At 32.8% G+C, this 15,909-nt stretch overlaps 1 protein-coding gene across 3 annotated transcripts in view; it reads left to right on the top strand.

Annotated features, from left to right (window-relative positions):
• The window catches only part of LOC128991569 (protein kinase C, brain isozyme-like), a 188,791-nt gene that overhangs the window by 6,978 nt on the left and 165,904 nt on the right, over positions 1–15,909 (top strand). The gene's annotated exons all lie outside the window — the stretch shown is intronic.

Below are 15,909 nucleotides of genomic sequence, written 5' to 3'. Positions count from 1 at the left end.
ATATAGTCTAAATGTATATAATACACTTTTCACCGTTCTAGAGTTAATATATAGTTACCAAAGTATGCACTTGCATAAAGCTCATATGATTGACATACTGTACCACTTTTCCATAATTTCATACTAAATATCTTAACCTTCTCTTAGCATTTAAGCATAAATAGAACATGATAAAACATAGTCCCTTAGTAGATTTTCCATCCTTATGGAACAGCTGAAGCCAATCATGGTGGAAGGAAAAAACATAGGTGTGCTATTCCCACATATTCTGACGTCACTCGGATTGCAAACAAAAGATCACCTGATTGTAACTGTCAAATTAGTATATGTATTTGTTTTGATTTGGTTGTTATTGTTTTCATAATAATAAAAACAATAACAATAAAATCAAAACAAATACATACTAATTTGACAGTTACAATCAGGTGATATTTTGTTTGCAATCCGAGTGACGTCAGAATACGTGGGAATAGCACACCTATGTTTTTTCCTTCCACCATGGAAGCCAATTTTATTGTTAGTTCTGTCCGGTTTTCTGTTTTGTTTACAATTTGTTTCTTGTTATTTCAAAACTAACCCTAAAATAATAGAAACAAACTGTAAACAAAATACCCCCGCTGCAGCAAACCTGCCGACTAAGCGAATTATATTAGACGTGATCTCTGCATAATATAGGCATCCCGTTGGATTTAGTATTTTAGATAGCCTATGTAATCCAACTGCCGCAGACGCTTTTCACACTCCGCAATGCTAACCTTAATTACAATGTATCGAGTAATCTTCAGTATAATCTTTGCTCAATAGTAACAACTGATGTTTTTCCTCTTGTTCTGTATTTGTAATTTGCTAGTATACTGTGGGTAGTTGGCTTTTATGAACACATGCTACAACTTCAAGTCTTTTGTTTACTTTATCCTTGTTATTTAATTTATCCAACATGGTTACCTAGCAACCCATAAGACTAACGTTTAAAAAATGTAATTTTCAGTTTCATTTTTCTACGTAATTAGATTTTTGTTGGCAGTTCTAACTGCAGTAAACTCGTTTTTAGACTAGAAATAAGCTATTTACAACATTTGAAGAAAATCGTCGGAGCCGTTTTCGAGATATTTCTGCAAGCAAGCAAGCAAGCATACAAGCAAACATTGCTCGTATTAGAGTATAGGATTTACCAATTATTTATATGGTACTAGCTGTACCCGTGGGCTTTGCCCCGTTTTATTTCATAAGTGAGCTCGTTCGCATGGCTCAATCACGTCCTGGTTGAAGTTCGTTCGCTACGCTCACTCACCTTTAGGTTGGAGCTCGTTCGCTGCGCTCACTTGCCTTCAGGTTAGCTCGTTCGCTACGCTAACTCGCCTCCAGGTTGAAGTTCGTTCGCTACGCTCACTCACCTTTTGGTTGCAAATTAGCTTTTGTCATAAATTAAACAAAAAAATAATAGTGCTGCACCCTGTTGGTAATCCTTGTAACTTTAATGCTATTGCACATCATAGAACAGTACCATAGATAAAACATACCACAGCCACCTAATGGCTGTGAACATACCAGTACCAACTTGTTTAATTGAAACAGCTGATAAGATTCGTTAATTCCATTTAAATATGAGTACTCATAAGGTTAACATGGGAAACTCCAGAGCCACTGGGGCGGAGCCCGAGAGTCCGATCAGAATAAAAACAACTTAGTTTTCCTATTTAATGCCTAAAGAATCAGTGTACCAAATTTCAGCCTCCTAGGTAAATGGGAAGTGGGAGAATTAGTGATGAGTGAGTGAGTGAGTGAGTGAGTCAGTCAGTGAGGGCTTTGCCTTTTATATATAATAAAGATTATTGATATTAATTGTGTTTGATGTAGGCTATTTTTGTAGTTGTTGTTTGAAGTATTTTTCTTTTTCTTTAAGAATTGTGAAAATAAATTCTGATATGAGATCTCGTCTTCGTCTATAATCATACGTCAATTTAAAGAAGTACTGCATGAATGATACTCAACTTGTCTTCTTATTAAATATATTGTTGTTTCCATTTATGTTAACTAGAGGTCGTCCAATGGTCGAAAACTCGACCAAAAGTAACTTATTTAAGGTACAGACTTCTCAATTCACGCTACAGAACTTCACATCACGCTGTAAATAAAACATGTAATTGGAATTTCTTCCATTTGTTTAGATTTTCTGTTTATATTTTAATATTAACTACAATATTTATAGTGAATTTACGTAATCTACGTATCATAACTATAATAATTTATTATTAAAACTAGTTATTTCTTTTCATGTGTCAATTTACTATAGAAAGTTTGGTTGTTCATACTAGCTAATATAATACGTATTTTTTATTGTTATTATATTTGAAATATATTTATAATTCGTAATAATTTACCTACATATTTTCTACTTGGGCTAATCCATTTAACAAAACTACCTCTATACAACCATTTTGTGATCTTAAGTTATTTACAGCAATTAGTTCTTCGATATCCCAAATGAAAAAAAGTAAATAGTTAATTACTTAATAATGTTCGTATCGAGATAATTCGATTTATCAAAGATTATTTCGATTGGAACAATTTACTGGTGAAATCTTTTTTTCTGAAATAATGTATTTATCAAGTTACGCCAATTAATGCTTTAAAACAATAAACGTAATTGTGAATTTATTGAATGTCCCATGAATTTTTCACGCGTTAACCGGATCAGCTGACCCTGTAATAAAATCATTCGACTGTGACAGCTGAAACTCAACTCGCTCCAACGAGTTAATCAGCTGTTTAATTGTTTTGATTCGCTGTCCCAGATTGACTTAATTAGTAAACAATCAATGTGTTCGGCGTTATTAGGCAAATAGTGAAGCTGGATACAAGTGGATTTAAGCCATATTATCTTTTATTACTTTATTAGTACTACAGAATGAAGAGATGAAGTACTGTCTCTTTCTTCTGTGATAGTGTGTCATACACATTAGGTTTAGGTAAGGTTACAGGGTTGGTATGTAAATGCATTATTTTATACATAACTTTCCCTAGTAAAAGGCTTCGACAATGGTGTTAGGCAACGTCGCACTGGTCGGCCAATTGCCATGGCAATAACTTTTAATTTACTTAATTAAAAACTGCCGTACTTACGTATACACAAACAAAATAATATTTCAAGGGACGCTACTTTGATTAAATACATTTTCCCATTGGGTGTAATGATTAATGGATTCCACAACAGAAATACATATAAAGGGAGGCTGAAAAGCAACCTGCACCCCCTTAACTTTCCAGATTTTTGAAATTGGTTTGCGGCAACTTTTTTACATTTGAGGGGCTACAATAATGTTAGCTTATTTTGAAAATTTTGCCCTTAGGGTAGGTGTAAGGGGTAGTTCAAAGTTTTCAAATGGAAGGTAGGTCTATTCTTTGTCATCATTTTGTAGGTCTTGACGAGACTAAACAATTGACATACAGAAAAAGAAAATCGGACCACTTGTAACAAAATGGCGCCCTAAAACGCTTCAAATCCAATAAAAAATGAGGTTAAAAAGTAACTTGCCCCCCCTCAAATCTTCAACCATTTGAGGTATTTGAAACAATCTTCTTAGATATGAGAGGCTACAGAATTGTTTGTTTTTTTAATGCCACTATACTTCCCATTTGAAATTTTTGAGTTACCCCCTACCCATACTAGGGGCAAAATTTTCAAAATTAACCATCATTATTGTAATCTCTTATATCTAATAAGGTTGCCGCAAACCGATTTCAAATATTTCAAATGGTTGTATTGTTGGGAGAAGGGTGGACAAGTTACTTTTCAGCCACCTTGTATGTTTTTTAGCTTTACGTTTGTGAAATTGTATTACTCTGGTTTATCGTATTTTGTGCACTATATATGTGGAGTATTTTAACCCGGTGTCAATAGTTGAAACATACTGGTCTTGTTTTGAGGTAAAACACATTTCCTGATTTATAGGTTGTGATTGGAAAGTAGTGCATTGATCATTGGATGATACGGTAGTAACAGGTGATCAAGGAAGCTAGGTGACCTTGGCCTACACCTCAAGGTCGGTCGGTACATCGAACTCGACTATTAAAACCTTATCTACCTCATCTGGTTTGTCTTTTGGGGTTTCTCAATAATAATTGACACAATTTATTAAATTAGGCTTAAATAGTTATGGCCAAGTTAGGCTTGGGCTTTAATATCCGTCCGAATGTTATATGTGGTCATGGATAAGTTTGGTAGATTTTATATGAATATGTAGAATTGTATGCAAGCAGACTGGCAAGAGCTACCGGTACTTAATTCTGATCCTTATTTCGGACTTCCGCTGGGTTAAGTTGGGTTAGTCAATAATTAGAAAGTGTTTAATAAAGTTGAGCTAAGTTTCTATCCCAAATAACAAGAACTGTTAAAAACTTACTTCGTCCATGCAATAAACATTTCTCTGTTGAAAATCCCAAAATGATTGTTTCGTATGAATACGTAACAGATTAAACAGATCTTCGAGTAGAATGAACAAATTTGTGACTGTCACACCGCGCGATCAGACGAAACCAAAATAACTCGTCAACTGAGGTGAGAATTTAACCATGTCAAAGAGAAGCAAGCTCTGGTGTTAGACAACCTCTACATGAGAAAAGTGGATTACTTTTTCGATTTTGTTACCTAATACCCTTTACATGTTATTTGCTTAATGCTGTTTGACGTTAACTATACGACGTTAACAATATGTGGGAGATATAATCATATCAGCCGGGATGATTCAGGTGGAGTCTTTGGTAGTGTCCTTTCACCTTGGATGAGGTACCGAATGGTCTATAACGTTCTTAAAAAAAAATATAGTCCCCGTTTTTTTATAGCCCCTCTTTCGGGAAAGGGGTTTTTGCACAGATCCCTACAAGAGAAATTTATTTTAGTTGGCAGTAGGGGTATTTAGGCATACATCTGTATAGCCAATCCCCTTCAAGACCAAAGGTCTACTAAGGTCACTCATTCAATTTCAAGAACAGCTCTCTTCTCAAAAAAAGGATAACCAAAATCAGAATGTTAATATTTTAGTGGTTCTGTTAACTGTTAGAGGTTTGTGAATGATTTTCAGTATTGGTTTTATGAAAAAGGTGTTTTGTAATAATAACAATTTCACAACACAAATAGAAAGTGAGTTATTACATAGGCCTACGTGTTTGAGACGATGTTTTACAAATGTTTTCAAAAGGTCGCAAATATATGGCACTTTTACTCGTGTTTTGATCCTTACTTTTCTGTAAACTAAAAAAGATTATTTAATTGGAAATTTAAGAAAAACGTTGGAATATTTCTTGATTACGGTTAGAGAAATTTCAAAACTAACGTGATATGATATGGACCAATATTTTTTGAAGATTGTGTGTCATTGGGTGAATACAAATTAATGACTAGATTTACATAAAAAAATGTGAAACAAACTTTTTGCACCTAAATATGTTGCTTATAAATCCCTTATAAATATTATCAAAGTCGTTCTTAATTATCCAAACTATTATTATAAAAATTGAAATCAAGGTGAAGTCCGATGATAAGTGTTCGAAATACTCTCCAATGCCGAGCCAATTAGAAAACAGCTGACAAAGCAAATACACAGCTTATCATTATGAGCTCGTGTTTAACTGTGACGTCATTTCGTAAGCGATTTTCTTTAAAAAATGTTATCACTAATTTAGTAAGCTGGCATAAAACATATACTCCCTTTTTAGCGAAATGCTTAGAGGTAGTTTCTTACGAAGTGGCCAGAGATATATTCAAAAATAATGTTTTTAATTATATACTATACCGATAAAGTTCATTCAACAGAACATGAAGGAATAAATGAATAGTTGTAATTTATTACATAATTTACACGTTTAAAGAATGCAGCAAATGGCAACTTACAAGTTTGGTCAGTTAAGTTTAATGGTATAACATTTTTTGGTCTAAAAATAAACATAAAACTAGTCCAGGAAAAAGTAATGCAAATTAAAACCTCCAAAATGGCCAAAATGCACAATTCCATTAAAAAATATAAATATCTTCGGGGACTCGTAGATCTGATAATTAAGAAATTTATAACAATTAATCCTTGGTAAGAATTACAAGCTAAGGCAACATGAACATTAAATTATATTTATAATTCAAGAATAATAATTATTTAGGTAAAATACATACGGTGTGAAAAATACAAGGGCTAAATCGTTACTTTTTCCATCGTCCAATTTTTAACACCCCTGACAGAATTACCGGCGAAGCAGTACACAATCGCCCATCATTACATTTTCACGGTAGTGGACAAACATGCAAAGACTACTAACCTATTCTAGGTTCGGGCTAATTAATTTCCTAAAGCTCAATTTGGATGTGGTGCTCAGAGGGACTAAGTATTGCATGTAACTTTCATATCCTTAGGGAACCCTAGGGTTATCCAGGTTGCGTAAGGATAATTCGTGACTTGAGGATACAAATCTTTGTAGAGGGATATTTTGAAGAAACTAACCAGGATTTATGTAATTTTTTACTCAGTTTAGTTAATCTTTGTACATGTACTCTTCTGTAACTTTTATTTGGTTCTCAGTAAACAAATTCCACTAAATAAATACCTAAAGATGTTGTTAAAGGTAGGATGCAAAACAATTAGTACATCCAGTGTTCAGCAAAGGTACAGAGTGATATGGTTGCAAATTTCGATGTGAGGCTTAGATTATAAAAATTGTAATCGACAAATATTTTTTAACTAACCAGTATGGCCGTCTGTAAAGATTTTCGCGTAACTTATTGTAAAGTTAGTTTTCTCGTACTATTCTGTAACTTTTCCGGTTTTCTAAAAAAACACTACTAAATTCTTTAAGATGCTATAGAGACATGTCATATGCAAATAAACTGTATCAGCACACACATATTTTCTTCCATTTCCTTGTCATCAGCCTTTATCAAGAACAGACTGTCGGAGAAACTATGGTATGTTATGGGTAAAATAAAAAAGTTGCAATGACTTTTGAACCGTAATATTTACAGCATTCGGGGTTGTAAAATTTCGTTAATAGTTAAAAGGACCATAACATACTACAAAATTCAAAATGATCAAAACATGTTGTTTTGAAAAAACCAACTGGTCAAAACCAGCTGTTTTTGTGAAAATCCGTTTCCCCGTAATTTTATGGGGTTTTATGGGAAATCACCATAAAAAATCAAAAATTCAAATAAGGGAGGGGGAATTCAGAATAAACATAAAACTAACCGGGATGTATAGTTTCAAACTTCTTTAAACTTTACACGATTCTTAGCTGTTAGCAAAGACGACTAAATACCTTAAGATGTTGTCAAAGGCATGCAAGATGCAAAACAGCGATTAGTACAAAGGCACAGAGCAAACAAGAATAATATCTCGTGGCTGTGCTATCTCCGGATTAGAGTTGTCAGACAAATGGGTTTACAGCTTTGATAGTGATGACAACGTCGCTGTTTTATCGTTGTCAAGGTTGGCATCACTGTCTGCGCTGATTATACAAGTGTCAGACGGAACTCCCGCGGGGAAAACAAGCACAGCCGTCACTGGTAATGGAGCATGATGGGAAACCCGTTTTAACAGTGTATAAGTTCTAACACAGCTTGGTTATTTTAGTTGGGATTACGTCATTTTTTCATTGAATAACATGGTTTAGTACACGCATTTGGTGTTTAGAGGATTTTCAAAAAGGGTGATGTCACTTAAAGTGCCACCATTTATGTATGGTCTATGCAAATGAAGGTGGTTTGAACCAACCTAACCTAACCTAACCCAACATGCATAGGGTAAATGTCATGTTAAATTCAAGTTCGCTCCTCATGATAAGACCCCATTTAAGCATTAATGACGAAACATGTATACATGTGTGTGCGTGTCTGTATACTGTATACACATAAACAATTTTTAAGGCGTCTAAGTAATTGACTGGTTTTGAATTCTTCATTAGATACCGATTTATCCTAACCTAAAAGACCTAAATCTTTTGCTTTCAGATGGTCCTTTATCGGGCCTAAGCCTCCAGGTCAAATCATTACTACATAAAACTATTGGTGATATGAAGGATTTGTACTCAAGTCTCTTACTTCATGGTTGAAATATTAAATTAGCAGTGACCAATTCAAGCCAAAATACTTAAACTAAATTTGGTTGAAATCTAGATGCTAGCTTTTCCTTAAGCACCATCAATATGTAGACCATTAATTGTTCAAGAGTGTATTGGTGATTTTTTTTATTAATTTGAAACACTATTTATGTATCGGTCAACATACATTATTATTGTCATACAAAAACATATTGCAATGCATTTGACCTTTCAAATTGTTTTCAAAGGCCAAACTATTAATTATATTTGTAAAGCCACATCCATTGTCAAAGTAATGGGGAGAATTAATTACTGTGAGTACTTCATGGAAAAGCAATTACCCATAGTTGTTTCAAATTATGTTCAAATTGATGAGAAACAAAAACAACTGTACAAAAAATTCTTCCACGAAAATGAGTCTTGCGGGAAAAGGCTGCAATGTATTATCCAGGTTATTTATTTTTTTCCAAATTAATCACGGAAAATCATAAATAACAGAACGCGACTTTTAGGGAAAATGAGCCAGTGACAATAGAGTTGTAGAAAGGAAATAGCTATTCTTTTGTAAACAACTCGATTAGTGCTAATGTTTAGTTTTGTTATGCAACTCAAGTTAAAGTTTCTGTCTTAACACTGAGGTTTTTGTAGTATTGTTGGCAACATTTTTACTACTGAATAATTTCTCAATAGAATAACTGAGTTTCTAACAGGAAAACCCAAAAATGTAACTAGAAGATTTTGTGTTTCGGATATACCATTATTTAACAACTTCGAAAAGTTTGAGGTTCGATGGGACAACAAGGTCGCCAAAATGATGTACCAGTAAAATATACACTCAAGAAAATATCTATTTACTGGATGTTGCCTCTTGGAAATTGGACAGACTATTCGGTGAAACAAAAAAATCTCGTAAAATACCTTAAAAATAAGGTATAACCGCAAAAATGAATGATTTAGTAGTAAAATATAAGACTTAGGCAAAATTTTCATCACCTTAAAGTCTTTAAGAATCAGTAATCAGTTCTTTAAAGGCATTAAATCTTTTGAGTGGATATTATTAAATAAAGTTTAGAACGCAAAATGTCTCATTCCCTCCTATTAAATAAAAGACGTAGGCAAATATAGGCACAGGTGCGTCATGCAAAGGAGATTGCGGTAAATCTCCATCATAAATAAATTCTGAGCGAAGTAGACAAAGAGCGATTTATATTGCAACTGGTTCTCGGAAAATATTATTCTTTACACTAAAGTGGGATTTGCTATTGAATAAATATATCAGGTTTTAAAAATGAAAACAACTTTACCTTTTTATGATCGTCTGTTGAGGCAACGCATTGTTTGCGAGAAAAACGAAGTGTTATACATTGAATACTATCCATTTTCTGTTTATTATTATTAAACTAATAGAAACCACACCTAAATTCGTTATGTTCAGTTGTCATCCGGATTGAGAAAAAGTAGTGGACAAAGTGAAAACTTTACTTTGCACACACTACGCACGACAACTGAACAAAACAAAATCATAAGTAAAATAGGCATAGTTGAAAGCTTTAATGTTAAAAATCAGATGTTTTTCCAACTAATTCTAGTGAAAAACCCCACTGCTGTAGACAATACAGGTAGTTATTTGTGTAACTAGTGGGCGAAGTGGCACTTTGCTGCACACGAGAGAAATGTTTACGCACGAGCCGTAGGCGAATGTGGAAAGTTTCTCGAGTGCAGCAAAGGCAGTTTGCACTCGTGTTACACATTATATTTTCCTACAGTTACTATAAAACGTATAAATAATTAGTCTTTCAAACACTGTTCAACTCGTGTTTAGGTTAGGTTAAATCCAAACATTGAACGAAGTGGGAAACGCAGGACCAGCTGATCGTAGTCGTAATTTAAGTGTTGCCAACTTCTGTTCAAGCGTACAAGGATTACGTGCATAAATCACGCTGTTTTGTGTTGCTTGGTTGGAATACTGGTGTGCGACAAAGTAAAAATTGTGCGGAAAAGTAAGTAAATGCAGCAATTGGCAAATTTTTGTACTATAATCAGTGCAAGGAAGCCCACTTTCTCGGGTGACTGTAGGAAAAGAAAGTTTAAAGTTTAGTTCTTCCTGATCACGCACCGTTCTTGTACAACCAGCGGTTGACAGCTTTGTACCAATCGGCATACATGCAATGCTCATTCCCTGAGTAGCACATAACTCCAAATTGTGCCCTTAGGAAATTAATCAGTCCACAGTACCTAGAATAGCATTACAAAAGACATGTGCGTGCTGACGTTATAGGTGTAAATACTGGAGTTCTATTGTTGTACTCGCAATTGTTGTGTTAAATTTGCTGGAGTAAATTTAGAAATCGAATTTGGTGAGAAACATAGTAGGTACTGCACTGCTAATATTATTCTGTATTCTCTTTGATTTCTCTTTGATAGGGTGCAATATTAGAAATAATATTTTTAGTCACAATTTCGGTAGTATATTGTAGGATATACGAGTTTTGTTAGGAAGGAAGGGATTCATTAATAAAAAAAATATACAATACCAACAACCCACTTGAAATGCAGACGAAGCTCTAGTTAATAATTAGTTAATTTTTGGTTTGGAATAAATGTAGTCTAAAGGGACAATTTTCTAAATACTTTCAAGGGATGAAATCACACTTTGTTAAGTAACACTTAAACAAGACACAAAGAAGGAAACATAGTTTGTTGGTACTATACAGTTTCCTTTTATAAGTTTATTTGCTTTTAGTACTTAAAATATTAAATATTGAGAAAATTAGATGTTTTGAATAATCAAGTTATTTATGCTTTTTTCCATTCAGAACATCGTGATTGGATTTTTGTTCTTGATAAAAAACTGAATTTTAGTTTACATATTTTATTTAAATTTATTTATGCTTATCACAATATAAATATTTACAACACGCCCAATAATATAGGTAGTATTTTTATTTTACCTTTCTATCTATATCCTGTAACATAGAAAGGATATTTTTGAACGATAATGAACAAAAAGGTTGATATGCTTCCTTAAAAATGAAAAAAAAGATGTTGTACTATGTTTTATCACATAGTTTACTCAGCGACGACTAACCTAGACCTTGTCTTATCAAGCAATGTTTCATCAGCTGTTATTTATTGCTCAATATTTTCTATCGGGTGGAAACCCCGGTGTATTTTTCTCCCCCCGATATCCTATCAAATCTATTGTTCCGTGGCCTAATTATTTACCTAATCGCTTTCATCCAGATACTTTTAAACACTTAATGACAAATTAATTACGTGAACTGGAAATCAATTAAGGGTAATTAGTGATGGATTATTTTGAGCATTCGATTTCATTTGAGCTAATTTACTCGTGCGGAGTATTTAGTTTATTTCGAGCTTCGTAATTTTTATATTTTGTATGAATATTTATCAATTAGCTAATGGATTAGCTGTTTAAAAGGGATGCAATTTTTGTAAAAGTTTACTACATTGATGACGTTATTTAAATATTTAATCAAATATTATTTGTGAAATGCTATTTAAGGACATTACAAATACATCAAGTTAATTATAATATTAAGGTGCCAAGGCATTAGGGCAAGGTTAATCAGCTTTTACAATCTTTTGATTAACGATTGGTTGATTTCAAAAAATAGATTATTTTACTGTTCAATAGCATTTATTGCCACAAGAATATTTATTGTCTGATGTTTTATTGGTCATTCATGGGTTGTTTTATTGGTATTTGTTCTATATGGTAAGAATAATTTAAACTTAATTCTTTAGTTGAAAAGAAAATAATTTGAACATACAACATGTGATTTTGTGTTTTATCACCTCAACAGCACATAATTATCAGTCCTACACTATCATAATCAACAACATAATATAATCAGTCCTACCCTATCATAATCAAAAACATAATATAATTAGTCTTACCCTATCATAATCAACAACATAATATAATCAGTCCTACACCATCATAATCAACAACATAATATAATCAGTTCTAACCTATCATAATCAACAACATAATATAATCAGTCCTACACTATCATAATCAACTCCATAATATAATCAGTCCTACATTATCATAATCAACAACATAATATAATCAGTCCTACACTGTCATAATCAACAACATAATATAATCAATCCTACCCTATCATAATCAACAACATAATATAATCAGTTCTATTCTATCATAATCAACAACATAATATAATCAGTCCTACACTATCATAATCAACAACATAATATAATCAGTCCTACACTATCATAATCAACACCATAATATAATCAGTCCTACATTATCATAATCAACAACATAATATAAACAGTCCTACACTATCATAATCAACAACATAATATTATCAGTCATACAGTATCATAATCAACAACATGACAATCAGTGCTACCCTATTCGCATGTGGTTGCAGCACTTACATCGTAGTGAAGTGGCAGTGAATCGATCATCAGGTGATAACAGGTTATCAAGGAAGCAAGGTGACCTTGGCCTACACCTCAAGGTCGTCTGGTACATCGAACTCGGTCGCTTATCACAACACCTTATCTAACTGTGTTCGGATACACAATTAACTAGTAGTTTAAAACACAATTAATGCAAAGTAAAGAGTCGAATCCATTTTTTTGGTGATTTGCAGTTGGATTGATTTGAATGACACCTTTTAGTATTGTTATTCGATTTTTCAGTATTATGTTTTATAAGAGATAATTAATTTACAAACGTATTCTCTAGGCACTCTTTCTTGCATGATTCGAGATAACAAAAATATCTTAGTTTGTCTATTCTTGTTTATCTTATTCTTATCTACGTACTTTCAGATAAATGAAGCATATGTAGTTTCAAAACATTGCTTGCTTGCAAGGTATTGGGATTTGGAAAAACATAGTTTTGATGTGGACCATTTCCATAATTAGTTCACTCCAATAAAATAATATATTACTCTTTTAATATCCTTAACATTCTGTGTTTGGATTAACTATATGTCGTTTCAAGCACATTATCGCTAGAATATATTTTTTTGCAAAGTTGTGAACGCATACATAGCTTTGAGAGGATAATACGAGTAGATTGTAAAGTAAGAAATATCGTTGTCGTATCTAACTGTTATATTTTATACACATTACTTCCTTCATACATATTGTATATTGTATAATTTGTGACCACTTTGTTTATCAGTCATTGTTTGTCTAATCCTTATCTGATTACGTTTGGATACGCAATACAAAACATTTGTTTGTTTGGAACTATTTCTTGTAGATTTTTTGTGTAGATTAATGTGCAGCGTTTTCCAATTACAAATTAAAGGTAATACACCTTATTGGTTTGTCAATTTATAAGGGATTTCATTTACCTCCTTATCATTCAAATAAACGGTTGTCTATCTTTTTTATGTCCCATCTTCACATCCTAGGATGCTAGGTTCTAGCCCGGGGCTGTTTTACACATTTCGGGCTAAGCCTAGAGGGGCACAGCATTATCACATGGATTAAATCCATTATTGGCGGGTTTTAATCCGGGACCATGGGTTTTGAAGATCCACGCTTCACCACTAGACCAAAACTAAAGAACATAAAAACTCCAAATTGAGGCTCTAAGTACTTTGTAAGTGTTTATAATGTTTGACTACGGTAGTATTCTTTGCAAATTAGAGTATTTTTAAATAAGTAAACCCATAAAATATATTAAAGAGAGTTTTTTGTACACAGGACATTTTAACCAAATTTTGCAATATAGTATACTATAGAGTCTATGTAATGCATGCAAAAAGAAAACATATCAGGCCGAAAAAAGTTTTTTACCATCATATGAATTCATCTGATTAGTTTGTAGTTTAAAAAGGTGATAGTGTACGGTAAATTACTTTTCGCTCTAAGCTGGAAACAAATTTAATAATAGGATAGGAACTCCTTGTTTGGAGACTTGTTAAGGAGGAAGAGCTTAAGCCTGGACGGCTCCGCTTAAATGAGATTCTTAAATAGGATTCTGAACTTATTTTGTTTTGCAACAGTTTTGCTAGCTTATTTAGCTTAGTTTATGTAGATATTTTTGTCAATTTCAATTTATGGGGCAAACATTTATTTTTCTAATTTTTGAGCTCCAAAACATGTAATTTTTAAAATTTTCTTCAAACAATTTTGACGAATTAGATACTTAGATAATTAGATACTTAGATAATTATAGATTTAATTGAAAATCAAATCAGGCAAATGGAAATTCTCTTATTCTGCAGGTTTTCTGTGGAGGGATATTTTAACTATGCATCCACAAATAACTGTGGAATGTTGTCTACCTCAAGACATTGAAGTAACTTTTCCTCTACACCTCGTCCGATTTTGACAGCTCACGTTGTTTTCACCTCATTATTTCAACACAAGGGCTATTTCTGTGTCCATCATTAGTGACGAGGCGAACCTTAAATGCTTCATTCCGATTTTATTTTCCGGACGTTTTAACTTGGAAGCTATAATTATTGTTTATTGAAATAGTTATTTGTGCAACTAGTGAGCAAAGTGAGCAATTGACTCACTCGAGAGAAATACTTTCTCACGAGCCGTAGGATTGCAAATCTGGAGTGAGACAAAGTAATTAGAGTGAGACAATGTTAACATTGTCCCACTGATAAGCGAATTGGCCACTTTGCTTTCTCAAATCAGCGAGAGAACATGTACATTGTTAGGTAACTGTAGGAAAAGTAATTGATCATTTAAAAAATTACAATTTCAAGATGAGGAATATTTTACTGTTAATTTTAAAACATGTAATAATATAATGTTTTTGCACAATGCTCCTGATTTATTAATGTCATATAGCTTTACTCACTTTTTATAATCAATGGAATGTCGAACTTCTATCTTAATGCTATATTTATATACTAGCTGAGTACCCGTCCTTCGTACGGGGTTGGTATACAATGCGTATTGTAGTTAAATACTCGTGCTTTGCATTTGCAATGAGAGAGGACACGTTTTGAGAAAATTTGGTTTACTATAATCTACGGTATACTATAGTATATAGAATATCTACCATAGCCATAATGTTCTACCACTTCACCTAAACAATAGAAAGCTATTATTATTGTTTATTGGAAAGTAATTGATCATTTAAAAAATTACAATTTCAAGATGAAGAATATTTTACTATTTTTATTTTAAAACATGTAATATGACTTGTTTCCACAATGTTCCTTATTTATTTATGTCATATAACCTTACTTACTTTTTATAATCAATGGAATGTCGAACTTCTACCTTAATCCCATATATTTATGTCAGAGTTGTGTTAATCACATGTATTACAGAGTGAAAGTGCAAACTATGTGGATAATCTAAGCGTATAGAATTTCAACACATTTAATTTCCTTGCTGTTTCCCTATACGCCAATAAATGGAGTAATACTACAGTGCAGAGCCCTGAATTGTTTTAAGATAGGAGATAAGACAAACCTCAAGTAGGTATACATAAAAAAGATTCTCTACATATTCACAGTGGACAGTTCGGAAATACGTATTCGATTATTTTTTAAACTAACATCTATCCATCTATATTATTAATACGCTACATGAACTTAGTACACAATAAGGCTTTTTTGTTTAAGATTTAACCCCACATGTATACCAAAATGTTCATCTAGGTGTGTAGATTTTGCAAACTGACGTTATAATTTTGAAAAAGTCCCTTGGGCTCTGCCCCAGTGGCGTTTAAAGTTCCAATGTTATCCTCATGAAGAATATTTGATCACATTATGATCAGTTGGATAATTTAATTGCTGTTAATATTTTAGTTGCAATTTAAGGAAACATGTGCTACAAAGAATATTTTTT

Source organism: Macrosteles quadrilineatus, unplaced genomic scaffold (genome assembly GCF_028750875.1).
Source record: "Macrosteles quadrilineatus isolate MER2022 unplaced genomic scaffold, UCM_ALF_1.0 Scaffold_1__1_contigs__length_201487025, whole genome shotgun sequence".
Classification (NCBI taxonomy): Eukaryota; Metazoa; Arthropoda; class Insecta; order Hemiptera; family Cicadellidae; genus Macrosteles; species Macrosteles quadrilineatus.
The sequence above is the reverse complement of the archived record's forward strand: the minus strand, read 5'-3'. Positions and strand labels throughout refer to the sequence as shown.